Below are 26,295 nucleotides of genomic sequence, written 5' to 3' on the forward strand. Positions count from 1 at the left end.
ATAAATATACTAAAAAAAGACTCTCAAATGAGCAAGCTACTTTTCTTGATAAGCCTATTTGCTTTAAAGATATTCAAACCCAAATTACTAATTTAAAACACAATAAAGCACCTGGGAATGATGGCATCATATCAGAAATCTATAAGATCTTACCAACTAATGCTTTAAAATTGCTTCATAAAGTTTATAACATCTCCCAGAATAATAACATAATACCTCCTTCAGGGCAATACACTTTTATCTACCCTATTCTAAAATCTAATAAAGACTCCATTTAATGTTCATCCTATAGACCTATCTCTTTACTAAACATTGACTATAAAATGTTTATGTCAATTTTTGCAGATAGACTTAAAACATTTCTACCTATATTAGTTGAAGATGATCAAACTGGATTCATAGTAAACAGAAACTGTTATGATAACATTAAAAGAACATTATCTTTAATTGAATCAGTTAAATGTTTAAATAATCTGACATTAATTAGTCTAGACATAAATTGTGTTTTCGTCTCAATAAATTGGGATTATTTATTCATTTTACTGGAGGAATTACATTTTTCTAATAATTTTATAAATTTAATTACTCAATTATATCAAGGTAGTCAAGCATATATTAAAATAGGCACATACATCTCCCAAAATATCCCAGTTATTAAAGGAACCAAGTAAGGATGCCCTTTATCCCCTTTACTGTTCACACTAATTATGGAACCTTTGGCTAATTTGATAAGAGATGACACAAACATTGAAGGCTATAATTTAAACTCCAACGAATCTTCCAAAATACAAATGTTTGCAGATGACATACTCATTACCCTTGGAGGTAATAATACATCTATTCATGCTCGTTTTAAAGATATTGAGTATTTTTTTTTTTAAATCCGTCTAACTTTTAATAACAATAAAATGCAAATCTTAACAATTGGCACTAAAAAAATTTGAGCTGCATAATGTTTATAAAAATATTTGGCACAATCTGATGAATTACTTTATTTGGGTATTGTAATTACTAACAACATAAAATATATTATTCAAATAAATTATAATAAAAGTTTAATAGCAATAGAAAATCTTATAAAAAAATGGAATAAAACCTCATTATCTATGGATGAAAAGCGTTCAATTATAAAGATGATTCTACTCCCCAAAAGTCTTTATATTATACAATCAATTTCTTTACCTCCCCCAAACCTAATAATTAAGAAGTTTAACTCTACAATGCATACATTTTTATGGTTTTCAGCTAAACCTAGAATTGCTCTATCTTACCACATGCAAAACTAGGATAATGGTGGTAAAGCTATGCCAAATTTGGAAATCTACTTAGTTGCCTCAAAGGCCAAAACCATCTCTCTTCTTATAGATACCAAATATACAGCAAAATGGAAACATATCCTAGAAATATTAGTAAGTAATACAATGAACAATAACACATCTCAGAAATTAGCTTTACTAAATAACATTTGTATTTGGGTTTTAAATGAATACTTTTTATCTTATTCTTCCCAGAATTTTTGTTTTAACTACATAACTCTCCTATTGAGATCTTTCAGAAATTATATATTTAAATTCAATACTTATAAGGACTAGTTATTTCTCCAATTTCCTATGGCCTTTATGCAAGGTGTTATTTTATCATCTGATTACTCAAAAATATTTTCTTTTCAGCAGAAAAAATAATATTTTGGTCTCAAATGATGTCAAATAATGACCTGAAATCCATTCAATTACTTAAGAATGAATATGAATATGATACATTTTCTTGGCTGGATTTACATGAAGCTAGGAAATATGTCTTAAATAAACCTGACTCAATGTCTCTAACAACTAAAAATTCAATGCCTGAACTAATTCAGTATATGCCATTATCATTACAACATAAATCTCCCACTAAAAACATTCTGTCTCACTTATACAAGGCAATTAAACTTGACATAGATATTTCCTCAGACAGTTATTGGAATTATTTTACTTCAATAAATAATCAATCCCCTAAGGACAAAGACAAAATAAATATATTACAGTCAGCCAGTGTAACCACTTCATCACTGAAATGGAAAATATTCACTTGGAGATATTTACATAGATCTTTTATTACCCCATTTTCTTTAAGTAAATTTAATAAGAAAAAATGTTAATTGTTAGAGGTATAATAAACAAATAAACGTGGATTGGGCACATATGGTTTTTGATTGAGTAGAATTAAACACATTTTGGAAAGATGTTAATATCTTCCTACAAGCTATTTTTACAGATAAATTTCCCTCTCCAGATCACTTGTTTTGTTTAACCCTCCTGTTCCAAATTGTATTAGAGAAGCTAATCCACTTCTGATCTGGTCTATACTATCTGTTGCCAGGAAAACCATCACAAGAAACTGAAAGTTTAATACTTCACCTTCAATACAAGAATTCAAAAATATACTTCTTGAAGTTTGCAATTTAGAAATATTGACCAATAAATCAAGATCTTCTAGGAATACTACTGTATGTAACATGTGGAAGAAGGTATATGACTTATTAGACAAATAACAATACTATTGTAAATAATTGCTTTCAAATGTATTACTACTTTATTAATTTGTAATTGTGGAGTATGTCTTTGTATATAGTTTAGATCTGTTTGTTTTATTAATGTTTTGTTATTTATATAGAAAACTGTACATAACTCAAGACAATGATTATTCATCTATTTCAATATTAATAAAGCTATTTTAAAAAAAAGAAAACATGCTCTGCTGTTTCTAATTCACCACAAAATAACATGTCTTTTCTTTTACCTTTTTATAAGGCATATGTCCTTTTACTGGCAACCTCCATAACAATCTTGACATACAACATTCTTCATGCACCATTTGTTTATTTTTTTTCATGGCTTTTATTTTCTCTTCTGTTAGATGTCCCTGTGGGTTCACACAGTAATTTTGCACCATTATATTTTTATACCATATGTTCCTATTTTCTCATATCTCTTCTATGCTTAATTTCCATATTTTTATTTTGTCTTGATGCATCCTTATTTCTTCATTTTTCAGTATTATCTCCCTTTTTTTCAATTTTATTAATTTCCATTCCCTTTCATATTTTTCTTAAACTTCTTACTACCAGCTTATCTTCCTTTTTATTTATCCATTTTAATACCCTGTATAGGTTTAATAAAGCCCCATAAACTATCGAGTTCAATAAACCCAAACCTTCATCCTCCTTACCATATATTTTTCTTTGACTGGATTTAACCTAGAACCCCATATGACTCTAAAGATGATTTCAAGAAATTGCTTCTCCAGTTCTCTTGATATCATAGATACACTAGCTATGTATGATATTTTTCCCATCAATAATGTATTAATTAAACATACTTTCTTCTTAGACAACCTATACCTGTTCCACATGACACTAAGTCCCTTTAATTCTCTCAAAATATTCTCCCATTATTCCCTTAATATATAATACTCACCAAAATCATTTCCTAATATTGATATCTTTTTTTTTTCCAAACTGTATACCTTCCACCTGTTCCTCATCTCCAGAACCCTTGCATTTCTTCCTATTCATTCTTAATTTAACTTATTGCAATTTTTTATGTATATATAATTGCCTCTTTCATTTTGTCTCTATTTTTAGCCATTAATATTATGTCATCTGCATAAGACATAATACTTGGATATAAAATACTTATTTCTTGTACATGTTTACTTTTTTTCATTTTTTCATTTATTAGTTAGTTAGTTGCAGTTTGTTATCTGGGAAAGTCCACTGGGCCATACAGAGCCCGTTTTCAGTGGAGGCCCGGGGAGGAAAGCTCTTCAGTACAGTAAGAACAATCAAATAAAATGTATATACATTGATAGTATACCATTATCTAACATATAGGATTACAAAGTTAAAAACACACTTAGCAATTCAGTGGCCAGACAAATACTAGTGAACAGATTGCAAAGTTTTTAGAGATCGTTACTGCATAGAGGATTTTTAGATAATACACTGCATAGAAACTAGAAATTAGAGCTAGGTATCCAAAGAGGTGGAGTGCAAGTACAGTTCCAAGTGGAAGACAGGTAAGTGTGGTGAGAAGATCTGAAGTGGCCAGGATTTATGAATGTTCTGAATTCTAATGGCATTTATCTATTTTACTACAGAATTCGACCATTACAAACAAAATACTACTCGTCGAACATCCTTGTTTAAACCTCTGTTCAATTTCTTCACTTAGCCAACCATTTATAGGATTCTATCTATTTATGTGTGTATGCATTTATTTATTTATTTATTGGCATTTGTTTACTGGGATAGGCTTAAAGATCCTATTTTCGTTGGAGTCCCGGGGAGAAAAGCTCCAAGAGATACAAAAATAAATAAGATACAAGTAAATTAAACATGTATGAATATCATATAAACATTGTTAGAGGAATAGAATACAAATATATCAAACAAGAAAAGCAAAGGCAAAATAAGATACAAGTAAGTAAAAAATGTACCTGAATATATATATATATATATATATATATATATATATATATATATATATATATATATATATATATAAATTGTTAGCACAAAAGTGTGCATAATAAAAATGAATATATATAACTGCAGGGACATTTTATATAGTAAGACAAAAGTTCCATTTAAGATGAAGAATGTTTGAAAATTGAAGTCAGATGAGAGTGGGAAAGTGAAGATAGAGATTTACTCAGAAATTAGGTTGGTTAGAAAGGTAAGTCAGGTAGTTATTCAGTATAACAGGAGAAAGAAAGTAAGTAGTAGGACTTGAGTAGAATGTATAGTGAAAGTGAGCAGAAATGAGGAATTTAGGAACAGAATGAATTGAGTAGTATGTATAGTGATAATGAGTAGAAATTAGGAATTTAGGAGTTGGAGGAAAAAGTTAAAGTACAGTCACAGATCCATGAGGATGTTAAATGGTTATGTAGTGAAGTTTTAAAGGGTGAGAGTCTTTGAATGGATTGAATTGCTACTGGAAGAGTATAGGATTTGGCCAGCTGGCAGGTTAGGTTTATAAACCTTTAGAAGGTATTGATTTTCTGATCTAAGAGAGCATTTGGGTTGGTAGATGCTAAGAAGTGAAGACAGTGCAGGACATTCTGATGGTTTGTGTGATGCCCCACCGCCTCTGGGCCAGTAATCAAGGAGCCTCAATCCTCACCATTGACACCTGTGGGGAATGTTCACTGGGAGGATAACAGGTACACACCCAGTATTTCCAGATGCAGCTTTCTGCATTAAGTACAATCAAGCACAATTTGCCTTAAAAGCACACAGGGAACACACTCAGCCCAGGTCTGGATGTCTCTATATCTCCCTCCCTCCAGATCTCCAATAAGGCTTCCCACTGGTACAGCTGTAGGATTAGGTCCTCAGCTGAGTGTCCAAGCCAAGTCCTCCAGCACCCTCTATGTAAACCCAGTGTTTCTTGTTCCTGTCCGAAGTAGCTGACACACACAACTCTTCTTACCAGCTACCATAAGGCCCTTAACAAAGGGTGTCCAGTTATACTGTGCAATACTAATATTAATGCAAATGGCAGTAGTTCACCAAGACAGCTATGCCATCTGGAGTGGCCCACACAGTGTCACCAAATAAATATAAGTTCTCTCAAAGATTAATACTTTCTAAAAAGGGACAAGTCACGATGAAAGGTTTAAATATATTTAATAATAAATAATAAAAGTACATTAAAATACTGAATATATAAGAAAAACAATATCTAAATTAGGTTTCACTATACTCCTGACTAAATCTAGAAGAATTTTACTGTTCCCTAGTTACGTTGGACAAGGCAAGATGAAATATGTAAGCAGTCTCTCTAGTCAGGCCCAAAACAGAATACGCTCTATTCTGAGATTACTCCCTGTAAAATTTAGCATCCAAGATGTGTTGCAGAATGAACTCAACTAGCCACCTGTCTCTAGATTCCCAGATTATCTCCTTTTGAAGTTTGAGACAGGAATTTAGCAGACTGCCAAAATCCACATTTAGAGCTTTTATGGCAATGCCTGGAGCCAGAAATACTTACAACACTTCCTCCCTTCTTTACAAAATCTAACAGACAATGGCTGCTCCCAGACCTACCAGCTCTGGGCCTACTCAACACTAGGGGGGTGTTTAATGATTTAACAGCTTATTTACATTTCCCTTATTCTCTTAAAAAAGTCAGCTTGTTAACTATTGCTGTGCCATTGTCCTCTATTGAAACATACACATTTAATTGAGTTACTGTAATACATGCTGTGACAAAGAGAGATACTGTCAGTACAGCTATCTGGAATTTTGTAAATAATTATATGCCTTTGTAAATACCAACATGATTCATATAAGATTTGTGTTACAAATGTATTAGAACTGTATGTCAGGTGTATATCAAACTGCTGGTACAGAAGTATGTGTTCAAAAGGTTTTTGGAAAGTGCGTAAAATGTAATCACAGCTTGCCCTACTGGAATAGAATAGAAATATACCTGCACTATTGTTAACTGTTTAAATGTATATATTTTAATAGGGGAACTGGAATACAGAAGTTAACTTGCAAAACTTCAGAAACAATTGCTGAAATTAAATTACTTTATAGCTGGGCCATAAAAAAGATGTTATCTTTCAGTTTCAGTGCAGCAACATACACAATGTCTGTGCTGAGAAGTTTTTTGTATTGTCTTGGAAGTGTTTTATTGTTTTATGACTTCCAGGGTCTGCATCATCATCATCATCATCATCATCATCATCATCATCAGCCCCCTTTTTCCCATTTTTTTCTACACGGGGTTGGGGTATCATATTAACTGTCTCCAACTCTCTCGATTCAGTGCCATGCTCCTGCCTTCTTCAACACTCATGCCTAACTGTCGCAAATCTTCTTTCACACAATCCATCTACCTCTTTGCTGGATGTCCTTGCTTCCTCCTACCTTCTTCCTGTCTGTCCCAAATCTTACTCACCAGATTGCCTTGTGTTTTTCTGCACGTGTCCAAACAACCGTAATCTGTTCTCTTTGATGTTTTCTGCAATTGGAGTTACTTTGGCTTCTGCTCTTATGTCCTCATTTCTTCTTCTTTCCCACAGTTTGCATCCTACCATCCTTCTCAGGCACTTAATTTCCATCACCTCTAGCTTATTCAACTGTTCTGCCTTTACTGCCCAGGTTTCTGTACCATACAGTAGTACTGGTCGCACTACTGTCTTGTACACCTTACTTTTCAGCTTTTTTGGCATTCATCTGTCATGAACTACACCTGATACTCTATGCCAGTTGGCTGTAACCCCTCCGATTCTAGCTTTGACCTCTTCATTCAGACTTCCCTTCTCCTGTTTATCTGTTCAACCTTCTTCCCTTATATATTTATTCTCAGCTTCTTCTGATTTCCCCAATTTGCTGCCATTACCACTGTCTTATCTGTGCTTAGTTTCATCCCATGTGCCTTTAGATTTGCATTCCATTCTCCTATCCTTTGCTAAAGTTCTAGCTCAGAGTCTGCCTATAATGCCACATCATCTGCATACAGCAGCTTTGTTGATCTGTCCCCTTTGAACTGTTTGCTAATGTAGTCCATCACCAGTATTAACAGCAGTGGGCTCAGAGCTGAACCTTGGTGTACACCCACTCCCACTAGGAACCCCTCTGTGTGGTCAAACACTGTTCGTACTTGAGTCATTGGGTCCTTGTACATAGTCTGCACTAATTCTACCAATGTTTCTGGGACTTCAAACCACCACAGTACTGCCCAGATCAGCTTTCTTAGGACCTTGTCATATTCTTTCTCCAAGTCTAGGAATGCCCAGTTGGACTTTCTCCTTATCTCTAGCTTCTTCTCAAGTAGCTGTCTCACTGCAAACATCATGTCAATTGTGCTGCATCCTGATCTGTATCCAGACTGCTCATCTCCCATTTTACATTCGACTGCTCCTCATAGCCTATCAATCGCTCTTTCCAGAACTTTCATGCACTGTGATAGGAGCCTCTGTACTGCCCACAGTTGTGGATGTCCCCTTTATTCTTGTACACAGACATGAGTATGCTTGCTCTCTAGTCGTCTGGGATACGCCTTTCTCTCCACACTGCTATTAGTATTCTGAGGAGCCATTTCTCCTCATCTCACCCAGCATCTTTATCATATCTGCTGCGACCTCATTTAAGCCTGCTGCTTTCCTTGAGACTAAAAAAAAAGTGTAGCCAAAGACAGCAGAAATAAAATAAAAGAACAAGCTTTTATTGTAAATGCTTTCCTTAAGGCAAATGCCAAAACTTCTTCAGACAAGAAGGAGTGCAAAACTTAATTTCCTTTAAAAGCTTTTACAATCATGTGACCTAATCAGCTGATCTAATCATTTATGAAGTGAATCACATTATAATAAATATTAAAAAAGTACAAAAGCATATTATTGCTTTACAAAAACTATACTACATCCAAAAGTGGAAAACTAACCAAATCTTAATTTAAAAAAAAATATATATATAAACTAATAATGCATCATATTGCATCATCCTACTACGGAGAATTTTTCCAAAAAATACAATTAATAATGCATCATATTGCACCATCCCACTATGGAGAATTTTTCCAAAAAATACAACTAATTAAGTTAAAAGGTTGCATCCTAAATCTATAACAAATACACTCCAAATTCGTGAAAATTTATAAATGCTGACGTTAAAAAGCATATTTTCATCTCAATAAACTCCTCAATTTTAAAACTCAGGTAATTGAGCAACTATCATTTAAACCTGGTTCTCTAAATGTATCCAACCTCATTTGCCATAACAATTCCTGTTGCTCTAATTTTAGTGACAAAGGCCCCCCCCCTCATCATTTTGGACGTAGTCAATTATTTTGAACATAAAGGAATGCTCAGGATTGATAGAAATATGCTTCGCCAAAGCATTCTCACTTTTGTTATTCCTAATGGCATATAAATGCTCATACAAACATTCTAAGTTTTCTGTCCATTTTTCCTATACATAAACTAGGGCAAAATCTACATTTAGCTAAATAAATTACGCTCTTAGTATTGCAATTAAACCTTCTCTTCAGTGTGTATTTCTTATCATTGATGTCAAAATTGTTCCCAATTTCAATAAACCTGCAATAAATTCAGGCTTCGCATTTGAACATACCTGTTGTTCTTAAATGTATTTCCATCCTAAATTCCAGCACTTTCTTTAAATTCAATAGTTGTGTCAGTAGTGTTACAAATGTTAATAGGAAGTGGAGAAGAAATATTAGATAACACTCCGAACTTCCTATTAACATTTGTAACACCCTTCAGCATGGATCCATCCAGCTTGAGATTTATTCTGTCTATGAATTGGGATTCCGTGTCTAGTGACACAACTATTGCTCCCAAGCTATCTTTTCAACTCAAAAGACTTAAGGCTTGTCTGTTGTTCCCGGATCTGCATAGATCTAAAGAAAAGCTCTTGTCTATGTATTTTCACAAGTGGATACTAAATACTGCTAGCTTTCAGCAGTATTGATTTTACCTGGGATAGAGTCAGTCTCAGTTGACAAGAAATGATGTCATTCTGCAAGCTATCCAAGCAGTAATATTTGAGATATAATTTAAGAACTCTTTGAGAGAGAGATAGCATTCTCTATTCTGTCTTTGACCTGACAAAATCGGCTAGAAGATCAATTCACCACATCTGCCCTGCAGCTCTATTTAAGTAAGTGTACTATGGTATAGTAATTCTCTTAGATATAGTTAGGAATATAGCAAAGCTTTACTTAGATATTTTTCATTATTTATCTGAGACTGTCCTGCAATGCTGTTTTAAATATTTCCTGTGATTTTCAACTCTGCTGTTACTAAACATATATTTAGTATTGTCTTGTTATTTTATTATTTATTATTAAATATATTTAAACCTTTCATTGTGGCTGGTCTGTCTAGACATATTTAACTCTGAGCGTACTTCCATATTTATTTGGTGACACTGTGTGGGCCACACCTAATAGCTTTGCTCTTGATCAAACTACTATTTGTATTGATAGTAACATTACACAGTAAGATTGAGCACCCTTTGTTAAGGGCATTAAAATAGCTGATAGAGGGGTGGCCAGTGGCAGTAATAACTACCTTACAGTCTTGACAGAAGGGGTAATAACTAGTAATCCTGTGCCTGCCTTTCCCAGGTGTGTGTGTGTGTGTGTGTGTGTGTGTGTGTGTGTGTGTGTGTGTGTGTGTGTGTGTGTGTGTGTGTGTGTGTATGCATAAATCAAACTTCAAAGAGTATGGGTATTAGCTACATGGGCAGAGACATGAAGCACTGGTTGGATGGAGAGAGTGTTGGAGGGCTTAGCTTGGCCACTCAGCTGAGATCTCAACTTTATAGCTGTGCCAGTGGGGAATCTTCTGGAGAAAGAGGAAGAAACCAGCCCCGGGCTGACTGTGGTCTCTGTGTGCACGTAAGGAAAATTGCACTTGATGCAGAGAGCTGCATCTGGAAATACTGTATGTGTACCTGTCATCCTCCCAATGTACGTCCCCCACTGGTGCTAGTGGTGAGGATTGAGGCTATTTGATTACTGGTCCAGTGGAGCATTATCACATTTATTGGTTGGGAGTGGTGGGATATTGACATATTCAGTGGTGTGAATATTGAACTCCTGTATCCTGTAAACAGTGCTCACTAAAGAAGATGCTTGTACTCTCAATCAGCCACACAGTGAACATTCAGAGTTTCATATCACAATATATTTTTTTGTTAGCTTAGTCAGGGAAAGTAGGCAAAGATATCAGCAGAGGAGTATGGCAAGCTGACAAGGAGCCAGTTGTCTGAGATGTGCCAAGCCAAAGGATTGGTGCATGCCAACCTGACTAAAGAAGAGATGATTGCAGCCTTAGTCACAGCAGCATCACAGACCAGTAACCAGGCAGATGACCAGACTGTCCATGGGGATGTACAGCTCTCAGAAAATGGACAGTTCAACCTTTCCACAGAGGACTTAAAAGTCCATCTGGAGTTAAAGAGACTTGACCTGGAGGCCAAACATTTGGAAATGGAATCAGCAGAGACTGAGATGTCTGGAGGCTGAAGAAAATTAGAAACTGAGACATCTGGAAGCTGAGGAAAAGGACAGGCAGAGGCAACATGAAAAGGAGATGCTGACTCATCACCAGGGTCATAGAGGTAATGGGAAGGGAATAACTGAACCCCAGAAGCAACAAAGGTCAGGAAATTTCTTCCACAATTTACAGAGGGCGATAATTCTGATAGTTTTATTTACATGTTTGAAAGGGTATGTAAAGAGTATAATGTTGACCAAGGGCTCTGGGTGCGGTTCCTGACCCCCTTACTCCACGGTAAAGCTGTAACTGCTTTTTCTAAATTGTCGGATACTGATTGCTTAAATTACACAAGTAGATTTGTTTGGGGTTATCCCTGCAGATGCTCTGATAGGGAATGATTTTGATAATGCAGTACCTTGTGTGCATGCAGTTACACAGAATCAGGCTTGGAGACAAGCATGTGGGTCTGGTAGCCTGGGGGGACCCAGACAGACTACACACTTCAAGCCGGAACTGATGAGGTGGTTACTTCAGAGGGGGAGCTACCCTGTAGCAGTGAGACTGAAGGTGAGCCAGAGCTGCTTGCGAATATTGATGCTACCTTGGACAGAGTGACTGCAAGAGTAGAGATGAGTAGTAGTACCCAGACTGACAGTGAGGCACCACTTCAGAGAATACCAGACATCCTGTGGAAGGGGAGCTGGGAAGGGTTACCAAGAGAGAGATGAGACAGATTCAGAACTCAGACCCTGCACTACAAGGCTTGAGGACGTAGCCAGTGAGTCATCTGTTTGTCAAGGAAATGGGGAATCTGTATACTGGAATAAAGGGTTACTGTATAGAAAGTGGACCTTTGAGGGAGGGCTAGAGGGAGAGAGAATACAGCACATGGTAGTGTTCAGAGCCTAACATCTGGCACTTCTAGCCACAGCCCAGGAAATTCCCTTTGCAGGTCATATGGACATAAAGCATACCAAGAGACATATTATGCAGAACTTTTATTGGCCTGGCATTTGCAGGGATGTAACAAGGTACTGCAGGACCTGCGAGCAGTGCCAAAAGGTAGGCAAGGCAAGAGACAAGGTCAAAGCTCCTTTGATGCCTTTGCCTGTGATTGAGGAGCTATTTCAGAGGGTAGCTATGGATATTCTGGGGCATCTGAGTACCCCAAGTTCCACAGAGGAAAAGTATATCCTAATGGTAGTAGATTATTGGTTGGCACAGTGGTGCAATGGTTGCATTGTCACCTCACAGCAAGAGGTTTTTCAGTTTAATTCTCAGCTAGGGTGCATTCTGTGTAGAGTCTGCATGTCCTCCTTGCATCCATGTGGGTTTCCTCCGGGTGCTCCGGTTTCCACCCACATTACAAACACATGTTTCTGGAGTGTTTCTCTGGGCCTCCACTGAAAATTGGCTTTGTTCCAAGTCGGACTTTGCCGGTAAATGAATGTTAAATAAATAAATAAATAAACAAATTGTGCTACCAGATACCCTGAAACAGTGGCCCTATCCTCCATTGAGGCAGAAAAGGTGGCAAATGCTTTGTTAGAGATTTTCAGCAGGATAGGTTTCCCAAAAGAAATACTGACTGACAGAGATGTCATTTTCATGTCAGACCTGCTGGCTTGTCCGTGGGAGCACTGTGGGATTAAGCACCTAAAGACCACCCCCTACCATCCCCAGAGTAATGGTCTGGTGGAGAGGTTAAACTCTACACTAAAGTCCATGCTACGGGCATTTGCAGACCAGTTTAAGAGGGAGTGGGAGATATATTTCCTCCATCTGTTGTTTGCTTACAGAGAAGTGGCCCGGGAATCCACACGTTTTTCACCCTTTGAGTTGCTGTATGGGTACAAGGTGAGGGTACCTCTAGATTTGATTTGTGATGCATGGGAGAATGAGTGTGAAACCCACAAGGAGTCTGTTTTGGCATATGTCCTAAAAACAAGGCTCAGGGAACACATGGGCTTGGCCCAGGAGAACCTGGCAGAAGCCCAACAGCAGAAAAAGGTCTGGTATAACAGGAATGCTTGAGCTAGATAGTATGTTGTGGGGCAGCAGTTTATGATTCTCATTTCCGTCAAACACAACAAGCTGCAGGCAGCTTGGGAGGGACCCTTCAAAGTGGTAAAGAATGTCAGTGATGTTAACTACATGGTAGAACTGCTAGGCAGGAGGCAGGGGCACAAACTGTACCATGTAAACATGATGAAACCTTACCATGATAGGGAAATCCTGCTTCTAAGTATTTACAGTAAGAAGCAGGAGGAGTCTGAGGATGATATATGGCAATAGGGACCCAGCCAGCAAAATCACAAGTTACTAAGGTAGAGTCTAGGGTTGCAGCCATATGATATGACAGTACAGCACCACAGTGGGGTTAGCAATGCTAATGCAGATGGACTGTCAAGACAGGGAATGGGGTAGGGTATTCCCAGATAGACTCATCCATCTCAAGCAATATTTCTCAAGGGTCACTTGAACAACTAGCTTTTGTCTTTGGGGGGGAGTGTGACAAAGGGAGATACTAACAGCATAGCTATCTGGATTTTTTTTAAATAGTTATATATAACATATAATATATAATTAATATATAATTGTGTGTGTGTGTGTGTGTGTGTGTGTGTGTATATATATATATATATATATATATATATATATATATATATATATATATATATATATATATATATATATAAAACATATAATATGTATTATAGTTATATAATAGGTTCATTGAGGAGCTCTACTTAACCTCAACTGGGAGCTTATTCCACATAAGTGGCAGTCTCTGGGAGACATATTTGTCTCTCCAGCATGTTTTGTTTAAGTCACAGGCAAGGTTGAGATTTCTGAAGCAAGTCACTCTTGGCCATTTGATTTGCAGGCGTGCAGTATTTCCATTAGGGCAGGGTCAGAGAATGCTCTGTAGGCCAGGCACAGGTTGCCTCTCAGCATCTGTAGGACACAAAGTACATTAACTAGGTCTTCAGTCTTTCCATACAGGTCATATTTTGGAGTCGCTGAATTATTTTGGCCAGGAACCTCTTTGGTCTCTTCAACTGCTGCAGGTGTCTGGTGAGGTACATGTAAGAGTGTTGTACTCTATTAGTTGTCTGATGAGGGTGGAGTACAGAGGAGTTATAACATCCTTGATCTTCAATGTGATGCCCTTACTTATGAGGTGTGCATCTTAAGAGGCTTTCCTTACCACTGTGGACACATAGTGGTTGAAGTTTAGACTGATGTCAACTTGTATTCCCAAGTCACATACAACTGGGTTTGAGCTTAGGGGGGGTGTTGCCTATATTGTAATTTGCAGGGGCTACCTCTTTGTCATTGGGGACAATGATGCACTTTTTTACATTTAGTTTTAGACTGTGGCTTTGGCACCCATTATTTATCTGTGTTAACCCTTCTTGTAATATGCTAATATCTTTAGGGGACTCAATGATTACTCCCAATTTGCAGTCATCTGCAAGCTTGGTAAGCCACAGGTCATCTTCTTTCCTATAGAGACAGGAAAAGCAACTGCATCTGCAGCCATTTGTAAGTAGTCCAAGGGGAGTTGGTCAGCAGAGAAGGTGACTGCTTTTAGTTTATGTAGGATATTTTTTAATAGAGGAGGTAGGTACTGAGCTGAAGTAGAACAGCTGATGATATTTAGCAGAGGCTGCAGATACTGAGAGGGTAGTGAATGTATTAATGTTTTAATGGACACTATAGTCCATATAAAACAGTTGTTAAACTATGTGGGAATTGAATCAGTAATATTGCTAGATGTAGGGTGGGTAGTAGTCTGACCCAGATGTAAAAGTTTGTTTATGGATATCCAGAAGACTTTTGGGTTGTTCTGATGCTTATTTTGGAGTTTGTTAAAATAGCTTTGCATTCTCCCTGAACTCCTACCCTGCTGAATGAAGCTACCTTTTATGCTTTAGTCAAACACATAATACTGTATTATACTCTTTCTCTTTGTACATACTGTAAATATTTCTTTTAATATGCCTACACTATACTAAAGGTCTGTAATGTCAAAACACTGCAGTGTAAGATCACATGACTGTACTTTATGTCTATATTATTAGATTGTTAACCTCTCTATATGTGTATCCTAAACTTTGTCGCCTTGATTGACATTTATTTTATTTCATTTTATTTTATATTGTCCATACTCTGTAACTGTTTGCAGATTTTCTCCCCAGGACTTTCCTGAAAACGGACACTAGCAGTCCAGCTGGACCATCCTGGTAAACAAATGTTAAATAAATAAATAAATAAATAATAATAAATAAATACATTTATGTCATTTGTGAATATCAACATAATTCATATAAGATAATTGTGTTACAAATATATTAAAACTGTATGTCAGGTGTATATCAAACTGCTGGTACCAAAGTGCGTGTTGAAAAAGATTTTGCAAAGTGCTTAAAATGTAGCCACAGCATGACCTACTGGAATAGAACAGAAATGTATGGTACCGCACCATTGTAACTGTTTAAATGATTATATTTTAAAAAGGGAAGACTGGAATATAGGTTAACTTGCAAAACTTCAGAAAAATAGCTGAAATTAAATCACTTTATGGCTGGGCCATAAAAATGATGTTATCTTTCAGTTTCAGTGCAGCAACAGACACAATGTCTGTGCTGAGAAGTTTTCTGTACTGTCTTAGAAGTGTTTTATTGTTTTATGGCTAAAGCAGAACAACACAGCAGAGTGACCAATAAACAATGTCTTGTACTATTCAAATGATGTTGTAAATTCCAAGAAACGAAATATGGTGAATGCATAAAATTTATTCCAACATGAAAAACAGATGTCAAGACAACAACTCTCAATGGAGTCACAACAAAAACGTAAGTTAAGCGCTTTCACCTGGGTACAATCCCAGGCTTCTTCAGAACATTTTGAAAAAGCAGCATTGTGCTTAAATAACCCATTATAAAGTCATGTGACCCCCACATCCTTAATTCATAGCTTCGTTCAAATAATTAATTACTAACAAGCTTTCAATCCTTAAACAACCACCCCCCCTCACTTTAAAAACATTTGTTATAACAATAAATACAAACTTCTAAGTTAGTCTAGTTCATATAGTAAAAAATGTGTAATATATTGCTAAATGTTGTTAGAATATCATTATAAGCAGTTGTACAGTGTTGTACAATATTATTAAAATATGGTTGTAATATATGATATATGAGACCTGGAAACCACACAATTATATTATATTAAAATATATGTAAAAAAACTGTGTTTAATAACATTGTGACCTCTCAAAACTCAGTTGAAAATTTTTATAATTTTTATAAACCAACCCTAATCCAAAGGGCACTGTAACCTTTCCTCTCCAATATTAATAGTAAATCTAAAAAAATCTGTTGTGTTATTAATGTAAACAAAAAAAATGTCTAATTCATCCCTGGTCCCCTTCCATAACAAACAAATGTCATCCAAAAATCTAGTGTACTGCACTATATGTTCTTTCCAAACTGTTTCAAGAATAAATCTCTTTTCCCAATAATATAGTACACAATTAGCATACAAGGGGGCACACAATGCCCCCATAGCCACACCCTTCTTTTGGTGATAGTATTCACCATTAAAGTATAAAAAATTGTTTCTGAGGACTATTTCAATGAATTCAGTCACCAAATTAATAGTTTTATTGTCTAAACCTGATTCACTGACCAGAATGTTGGAAAACCACTCCATTCCTTCTAAATGAGGAATACTTGGAAAAAGTTCAATGACATCTATGGTGACCATTAATAGTTCTTTGTCAAACAAATTTCTGTCAATCCTTTTCAAAAATTCCCACGAGTCCTTGCAAATATGCTGTATTGAACATACAAACTTCTTCACCATGGTATCCACAAATATAGCTAATGGCTCTGTAATACCACCAGCCCCTGCTACTATAGGTCTAAATTTCATATTTTCTATACCTTTATGCGTCTTTGGAATACCAAAAATTGTGGGTATTTTTGGTTTATCTACTTTCAAAAAATTGTACAATCTTTCATTAATGATGCCCTGTAAGAAATGATCATATAAGTGATATTTTATTTTAGCGTAGGCTATATTAATCTCATTAAGTGAGACCGATTCATACTGGTCGTTGTCCTGTAATATATTGTACATATAAATCTCATAATCACTGTTGTACATCAAAACTACACCCCCCCCTTTATCCGGTTTCATAACTCTACATCTATGTGCGTTAAGAGAATTCAAAACTTCCAAATCTTCTTTAGAGAAATTATTCTCATTTTTCTTCTCTCTCTGCTTAAGAAGCCTGATTTCTTTCTCCACTAACTCTTCAAAAATTTTTAAGGAAGGATAGATAAGGGGGTTGAAGGTACTACTCCTTACAAAGTCCATTTTACATTGACTTTGACCTTTGAACAATATATTCAAATTTAATTGCCTCAGAAACAGTTTTAAATCTATAATGGTGTTGGCAAATGTTCCAGAACGCAAGGGTACAAACTGAAAACCTTTAGTAAATAGTCTAAAATACTGGTCCGTAATAGGTATTTCAGTAAAATTAAAAATAGTAAAATTATCTTTCTTACAAACCACCTGTTGTGTGAATGACATTGCGTTTTCACCAAAATCTAAACCATGGTCAATTGCAAACACGGGGCCCGTACCTAATTCAGTCCAATGTTCCAGTTCCTCCCCTGAAAACTGTTCCCTCCCCCCCCCCGATGGTAAAAATTCTGGGTGGAAGCATTTCTGCCTTTTTCAGCTATTCTCTTGCTCTTACGCAAGACCTGCGGTTCATTGGATGAATTATTCGTATGATTTAACTGAGGGTTTTCATCCCCATTCCCTTGAAATACATTGTCCTGAAAATTAACCTCTTGTCTAAACTTAGGTAGTGGGTAAGCTCTACCTTCATGGTATTCTACCAAATCTCTCTCTAATTTTTTAATTTTCTTGTCAATAATTTTGTTACAATGGTGGTCCACTTCCCTGAACACATTCTCATATCTATCTTTTTCTTTCCCAACCATTTTATCACTGGTAAACATCTGGTTTAATTGGTTTAATTCTTTCAGAAGATTCTCTCCTTTGTTTTCATAATCTTTAATCATCAGAGTCAAAACTTCAATGCCTGCTTTGTTAAATACTTTGCACATTTGCTGATGTAGTGTACTATCTGGTTTCACATTGTTGGGATACTTAAAAAATTGTAACCCCTTAGGCACACGATTCACATAAACACATTGTTTTAAATAATCGATTTCAAGCTGGTTAACCTTAAAAGCATACAACTTATCACTAAATACTCTAAAATAATCATCAAAATTATTGGCATTGTTATAGTTCATACCTTCGGTAAAATTAAATCTCCTAGTGGTCCAGGACTCAAAATTCAAATCAATATAATTGTTTGCATTCAAACAGTGTCCATTTAGTCCATTGTTCTCCCCTGTACACCCTAATCCACTATTAATATTATTGTTTCCCCTCGAAGAATTCACAATATTCTCTGCCTTGGTAGACAAGACCAGTCTGTTTCCTTTCGTCCCCACCACTGGGTTTGGCGCCTTTTCATTACGCCTGTTTACGTTCTCCAGATACTGTTGTTGGTTGCCGGGGAGAACCGACCCAGTCTCCGATTCACCATTCACTAACCGGTTGGTAAGTTTGATTAACAAAGCCAAAACTTTGTTAAATTCACTCCTGGTGACCAGAGAATCATCATTATTGTCATTTTGGTCACTATCTCTGAACACGGAGGGAATTTCTTCCAAATTGTCGGCCCCCTGCACGTCGGCCATAATCAACTCAGAACCACAACGAAATAGTAAAAACCACAAAACCAAAGCAGAACGACACAGCAGGGTGACCAATAAACAATGTCTTGTACTATCCAAGTGATGTTGTAAATTCCAAGAAAAGAAATATGGTGAATGCACAAAATTTATTCCAAAATGAAAAACAGATGTCACGACAACAACCCTCAATGGAGTCACAACAAAAAAGTAAGTTAAGTGCTTTCACCTGGGTACAATCCCAGGCTTCTTCAGAACATTTTGAAAAAGCAGCATTGTGCTTAAATAACCCATTATAAAGTCATGTGACCCCCACATCCTTAATTCATAGCTTCTTTCAAATAATTAATTACTAACAAGCTTTCAATCCTTAAACAACCACCCCCCTCACTTTAAAAACATTTGTTATAACAATAAATACAAACTTCTAAGTTAGTCTAGTTCATATAGTAAAAAATGTAAAAAAGTATAATATATTGCTAAATATTGTTAGAATATCATTATAAGTTAAAGAAAATTTTTATAATTTTTCAAAGTTGGGTTACGAGTACCCTTTGCATTAGGGTTGGTTTATAAAAATTATAAAAATTTTCAACTGAGTTTTGAGAGGTCACAATGTTATTAAACACAGTTTTTTTACATATATTTTAATATAATATAATTGTGTGGTTTCCAGGTCTCATATATCATATATTACAACCATATTTTAATAATATTGTACAACACTGTACAACTGCTTATAATGATACTCTAACAATATTTAGCAATATATTACACATTTTTTACAGTTTTTACTATATGAACTAGACTAACTTAGAAGTTTGTATTTATTGTTATAACAAATGTTTTTAAAGTGAGGGGGGTGGTTGTTTAAGGATTGAAAGCTTGTTAGTAATTAATTCTTTGAACGAAGCTATGAATTAAGGATGTGGGGGTCACATGACTTTATAATGGGTTATTTAAGCACAATGCTGCTTTTTCAAAATGTTCTGAAGAAGCCTGGGATTGTACCCAGGTGAAAGTGCTTAACTTACTTTTTTGTTGTGACTCCATTGAGGGTTGTTGTCGTGACATCTGTTTTTCATTTTGAAATAAATTTTGTGCATTCACCATATTTCGTTTCTTGGAATTTACAACATCATTTGGATAGTACAAGACATTGTTTATTGGTCACCCTGCTGTGTCGTTCTGCTTTGGTTTTGTGCTTTTTACTATTTCGTTGTGGTTCTGAGTTGATTATGGCCGACATGCAGGGGGCCGACAATTTGGAAGAAATTCCCTCCGTGTTCAGAGATAGTGACCAAAATGACAATAACGATGATTCTCTGGTCACTAGGAGTGAATTTAACAATGTTTTGGCTTTGTTAACCAAACTTACCAACCGGTTAGTGAATGGTGAATCGGAGACCTGATCGGGTCTCCCTGGCAACCAACAACAGTATCTGGAGAACGTAAACAGGCGTAACGAAAAGGCGGTAAACCCAGTGGTGGGGACGGAAGGAAACAGACTGGTCTTGTCTAACAAGGCAGAGAATATTGTGAATTCTTCGAGGGGAAACAATAATATTAATAGTGGATTAGGGTGTACAGGGGAGAACAATGGACTAAGCAGACACCGTTTGAATGCAAACAATTATATTGATTTGAATTTTGAGACCTGGACCACTAGGAGATTTAATTTTACCGAAGGTATGAACTATAACAATACCAATAATTTTGATGATTTTTTTAAAGTATTTAGTGATAAGTTGTATGCTTTTAAGGTTAACCAGCTTGAAATTGATTATTTAAAACAATGTGTTTATGTGAATCGTGTGCCTAAGGGGTTACGATTTTTTAAGTATCCCAACAATGTGAAACCAGATAGTACACTACATCAGCAAATGTGCGAAGTATTTAACAAAGCAGGCATTGAAGTTTTGACTCTGATGATTAAAGATTACGAAAACAAAGGAGAGAATCTTTAGAAAGAATTAAACCAATTAAACCAGACGTTTACCAGTGATAAAATGGTTGGGAAAGAAAAAGTTAGATATGAGAATGTGTTCAGGGAAGTGGACCACCATTGTAACAAAATTATTGACAGGAAAATTAAAAAATTAGAGAGAGATTTGGTAGAATACCTTGAAGGTAGAGCTTACCCACTACCTAAGTTTAGACAAGAGGTTAATTTTCAGGACAATGTATTTCAAGGGAATGGGGGATGAAAACCCTCAGTTAAATCATATGAATAATTCGTCCAATGAACCGCAGGTCTTGCGTAGGAGTGAGAGAATAGCTGAAAAAGGCAGAAATGCTTCCACCCAGGATTTTTACCATCGGGGGGGAGGGGGGGAGGGGGAGAGGGAACAGTTTTCAGGAAAGGAACTGGAACATTGGACTGAATTAGGTATGGGCCCTGTGTTTGCAATTGACCATGGTTTAGATTTTGCTGAAAATGCAATTTCATTCGCACAACAGGTGGTTTGTAAGAAAGATAATTTTACTATTTTTAATTTTACTGAAATACCTATTACGGACCAGTATTTTAGACTATTTACTAAAGGTTTTCAGTTTGTACCCTTGCGTTCTGCAACATTTGCCAACACCATTATTGATTTAAAACTGTTTCTGAGGCAATTAAATTTGAATATATTGTTCAAAGGTCAAAGTCAATGTAAAATGGACTTTGTAAGGAGTAGTACCTTCAACCCCCCTATCCATCCTTCCTTAAAAATTTTTGAAGAGTTAGTGGAGAAAGAAATCAGGCTTCTTAAGCAGAGAGAGAAGAAAAATGAGAATAATTTCTCTAAAGAAGATTTGGAAGTTTTGAATTCTCTTAACGCACACAGATGTAGAGTTATAAAACCGGATAAAGGGGGGGGGTAGTTTTGATGTACAACAGTGATTATGAGATCTATATGTACAATATATTACAGGACAATGACCAGTATGAATTGGTCTCATTTAATGAGATTAATATAGCCTACGCTAAAATAAAATAGCACTTATATGATCATTTCTTACAGGGCATCATTAATGAAAGATTGTACAATTTTTTGAAAGTAGATAAACCAAAAATACCCACAATTTTTGGTATTCCAAAGACGCATAAAGGTATAGAAAATATGAAATTTAGACCTATAGTAGCAGGGGCTGGTGGTATTACAGAGCCATTAGCTATATTTGTGGATACCATGGTGAAGAAGTTTGTATGTTCAATACAGCATATTTGCAAGGACTCGTGGAAATTTTTGAAAAGGATTGACAGAAATTTGTTTAACAAAGAACTATTAATGCTCACCATAGATGTCATTGAACTTTTTCCAAGTATTCCTCATTTAGAAGGAATGGAGTGGTTTTCTAACATTCTGGTCAGTGAATCAGGTTTAGACAATAAAACTATTAATTTGGTGACCAAATTCATTGAAATAGTCCTCAGAAATAATTTTTTATACTTTAATGGTGAATACTATCACCAAAAGAAGGGTGTGGCGATGGGGGCATCGTGTGCCCCCTTGTATGCTAATTGTGTACTATATTATTGGGAAAAGAGATTTATTCTTGAAACAGTTTGGAAAGAACATATAGTGCAGTACACTAGATTTTTGGATGACATTTGTTTGTTATGGAAGGGGACCAGGGATGAATTAGACAATTTTTTTGTTTACATTAATAACACAACAGATTTTTTTAGATTTACTATTAATATTGGAGAGGAAAGGTTACATTATTTGGATATTACTTTATACAAAGACCTGACTAACAATTGTTTTCAGTCCAAAATATTTCGTAAAAAGACCTTTTCTAATATGTACTTACACTTTGATAATGGGCATCCCTTTTACCAAAAAAAGGGGATTGTGAAGGGGCAGATAATAAGGGCCTCTAGAATGACAAGCAGTTTTGATGAATTTATGAACGAAGTGTTCTTTATTAAAAATCTATTTTTGGAAAGAAGATATCCGGGGGAACTTATTGATCAATTGGTTGAAGAAGTAGTTAAGAACAGGGAAAGTAAATATTATCCACTTATTGGGAAAGGTGAAACTACCACTGAGAGAGGAGGTTCAGATTTGGACTATAAAACTGGAGCATTCGTCCACACTTTTACTGAATCATCAAGTGAGACTGAAACAATTATTAAAAAATGTTGGCATGTATTACGAGTAAATGATGAGAAATAAGAATATATACCTGTTCAACCTAGGTTCGTTAGGAAGAGAGATTTGAACCTTAAGGACTACTTGGAGAGAGGTAATAGAGACCAAGTATGTAATAATAATAAAAAGAAGAAGGGTACCTTTAGTTGTGGGTCTTGTCACCAATGTTCTTTTATGTTTAACAAGACCACTTTATTTATTCCTTCTAGAAAATTTCATATAACACCTTCACAGTATTTTAATTGCAAATCCAATAGGGTGGTGTATTTAGAAATGTGCACTACATGTTCCAGTTTTTATGCAGGGAAAATGGAAAGGCATTTGAACAGAAGAGTCTATGAACACTTCTATGATGTCAAAAAAAGAAAAGAGACCAATGCCTTTTTTAAACATTCCCTTTCATGTTCTAACATGGTTCTCAAATTTTTCGTATTGGAGCAAGTTGATGTTGACCCTAAGGGTGGAAGTTGGGAGACTAAACTTGAATACAGGGAGTTGCTATGGCAACTGAAGTTGAACGCAGGCAAGACCCCAGGGTTAAATGACAATATTAGTATTAGCAGCGTACTTAAATTAAGGTCTGCTAGGTTATAGGAAATAGCGTAACCCTTTGTTTTTATTTGTAACATTTTGTTTTTTTAAAATTAGTTTTTTTCAAAGTTGGGTTACGAGTACCCTTCGGATTAGGTTTGGTTTATAAAAATTATAAAAATTTTCAAGTGAGTTTTGAGAGGTCACAATGTTATTAAACACAGTTTTTTACATATATTTTAATATAATATAATTGTGTGGTTTCCAGGTCTCATATATCATATATTACAACCATATTTTAATAATATTGTACAACACTGTACAACTGCTTATAATGATATTCTAACAATATTTAGCAATATATTACACATTTTTTATAGTTTTTACTATATGAACTAGACTAACTTAGAAGTTTGTATTTATTGTTATAACAAATGTTTTTAAAGTGAGGGGGGTGGTTGTTTAAGGATTGAAAGCTTGTTAGTAATTAATTCTTTGAACGAAGCTATGAATTAAGGATGTGGGGGTCACATGACTTTATAATGGGTTATTTAAGCACAATGCTGCTTTTTCAAAATGTTCTGAAGAAGCCTGGGATTGTACCCAGGTGAATGCGCTTAACTTACTTTTTTGTTGTGACTCCATTGAGGGTTGTTGTCATGACATCTGTTTTTCATTTTGGAATAAATTTTGTGCATTCACCATATTTCGTTTCTTGGAATTTACAACATCATTTGGATAGTACAAGACATTGTTTATTGGTCACCCTGCTGTGTCGTTCTGCTTTGATTTTGTGGTTTTTACTATTTCGTTTTGGTTCTGAATTGTTTTATGGCTTCCAGGATCTGCATAGATGTAAGCAAAAGCCCTTGTTTATCTATTTTCACAGGCGGATACTAAATACTGCTCACTTTCTGCAGTGGGGGTTTTACCTGGGATAGAGTCAGATGACAAAAAGTGATATAATTTTGCAAGCCATCCCAGCCGTAATATTTGAGATATTAATTTAAGAACTCTCTGAGAGAAAGATAGCATTCTGTATTCTGTCTTTGACCTGACAACATCAGCTAGAAGATCCATTCATATCTGTCTTGCAGCTCTAATTAAGTAAATGTACTAGGGTATAGTAATTCTCTTAGATATACTCAGAAATATAGCAAAGCTTAGCTTGGATATTTTTATTTATTTATTTATTTGAGACTGTCCTGCAATGTTATTTTATATATTTCCTGTGATTTTGAACTCTGATGTTACTGTAAATATATGTAGTATTGTCTTTTTCTTTTGTATTATTAAATACATTTAAACCTTTCATTGTGGCTGGTCTGTCTAGACATATTTAAGCTCTGAGAGTACCTGTATATTTATTTACTGACACTGTGTATGCCACTCCTAATATGCTTGGTCTTGGTCAGACTGCCATTTTGTATTGATAGCAACATTACCCAGTAAGATTGGACACCCTTTGTTAAGAGCCTTAAAGTTGCTGATAGAAAGGTGGTTCGTGGCAGTAATAATTACCTTATAGTCTTGGCAGAATGGGGCATAGCTAGTAAACATCTGCCAGCCCTTCCCATGTGTGTGTGTGTGTGTGTGTGTGTGTGTGTGTGTGTGTGTGTGTGTGTGTAGAAATCAAAACTCAAAGAGTGTGGGTGTCAGCTACTTGGGCAGGGACAGGAAGGACTGGTTGGACAGAGAGAGTGTTGGAAGTCTGTCCTGGCCACTCAGCTGAGATCTCAACTCTATAGCTGTGCCAGTGGGCAATTTTATTGGGGATCTTGAGAAAGAGGGAGAAACCAGCCCCTGACTCAGGCGAAGCCCGAGTGGCCAAACAAAGCCAACCATGGGTAAATCCAGCATTACCCACCCCCCGAAGTGGGTTATTGCTATTATACAATGAAATTATTTAAGAAAAAAAATAATTACTTTTCTTAAATAATGGCATTGTATAATGCCTCCTTGCTGCCCTTCTGCAGGTGTCTGGTATTCTCCGGCAGTTCTGATGTACTGTGCATGCGTATGCCTATGCAGTACATCAGAGCTGTGGGCAAAAGCAACGGAGAAAGCAAGTTCTCCGTTGCTTTCTAAAAACTGTTTATGGTCTGATCTTACCAGTGAGGGATACACTTCTGGTCTGGAGCATAGAGTCCCCATGATGGTGATGATCAGGTCCAGTATGTTTTCCCCTCTTGTGAGAGTGGTAACAAGTTGTTCCATAGCATTTGAGTTTATAAATTCTAGGAACCTTTGGGCTAGGGTGTTGGAGCTAGAGTAATGCTCCCAGTCTATGTTTGGGTAGTTGAAGTCGCCCAATATAATGGTGTTTGGAGAGACCTTCATATTTTCCAGTGTTCTCAGGAAGGCCGAGAGGGGTTCCTGGGTTTGGGAGGGTGGTCTGTAGCAGGAAACATGGGGACACTATGCTCCAGACCAGAAGTGTATCCCTCACTGGTAAGATCAGACCATAAACTAATCTCACTAGATATTCACATCCCGACCCCAGCCCCTGCCCAGAAAACCACAGTGAAAAACTTCTCTAAAGCAAATTTCACACTCCTCAAAACTGAGGTGGAATCCTTCAAAGCCCCCGGGCCTGTGGAAAATACGGCCCAGACCACAGAATCCTTTATAAACGCATTCTATGAACACCTTCAGGAATGCATGGATCATGCAATCCCAAACAAAACCAAGACCCAATCCTCCAGAGGCAGGCGTCCTGTCTAGTGGACCCCAGCCATAAACAAACTATACAATAGAAGGAGGAAGCTACTACATGATAGAGCAAAATCCTAAAAAGGGAAGTCATC

The sequence above is a fragment of the Protopterus annectens genome, chromosome 4.part0 (assembly GCF_019279795.1).
Source record: "Protopterus annectens isolate FY-2018-M chromosome 4.part0, PAN1.0, whole genome shotgun sequence".
Classification (NCBI taxonomy): domain Eukaryota; kingdom Metazoa; phylum Chordata; order Ceratodontiformes; family Protopteridae; genus Protopterus; species Protopterus annectens.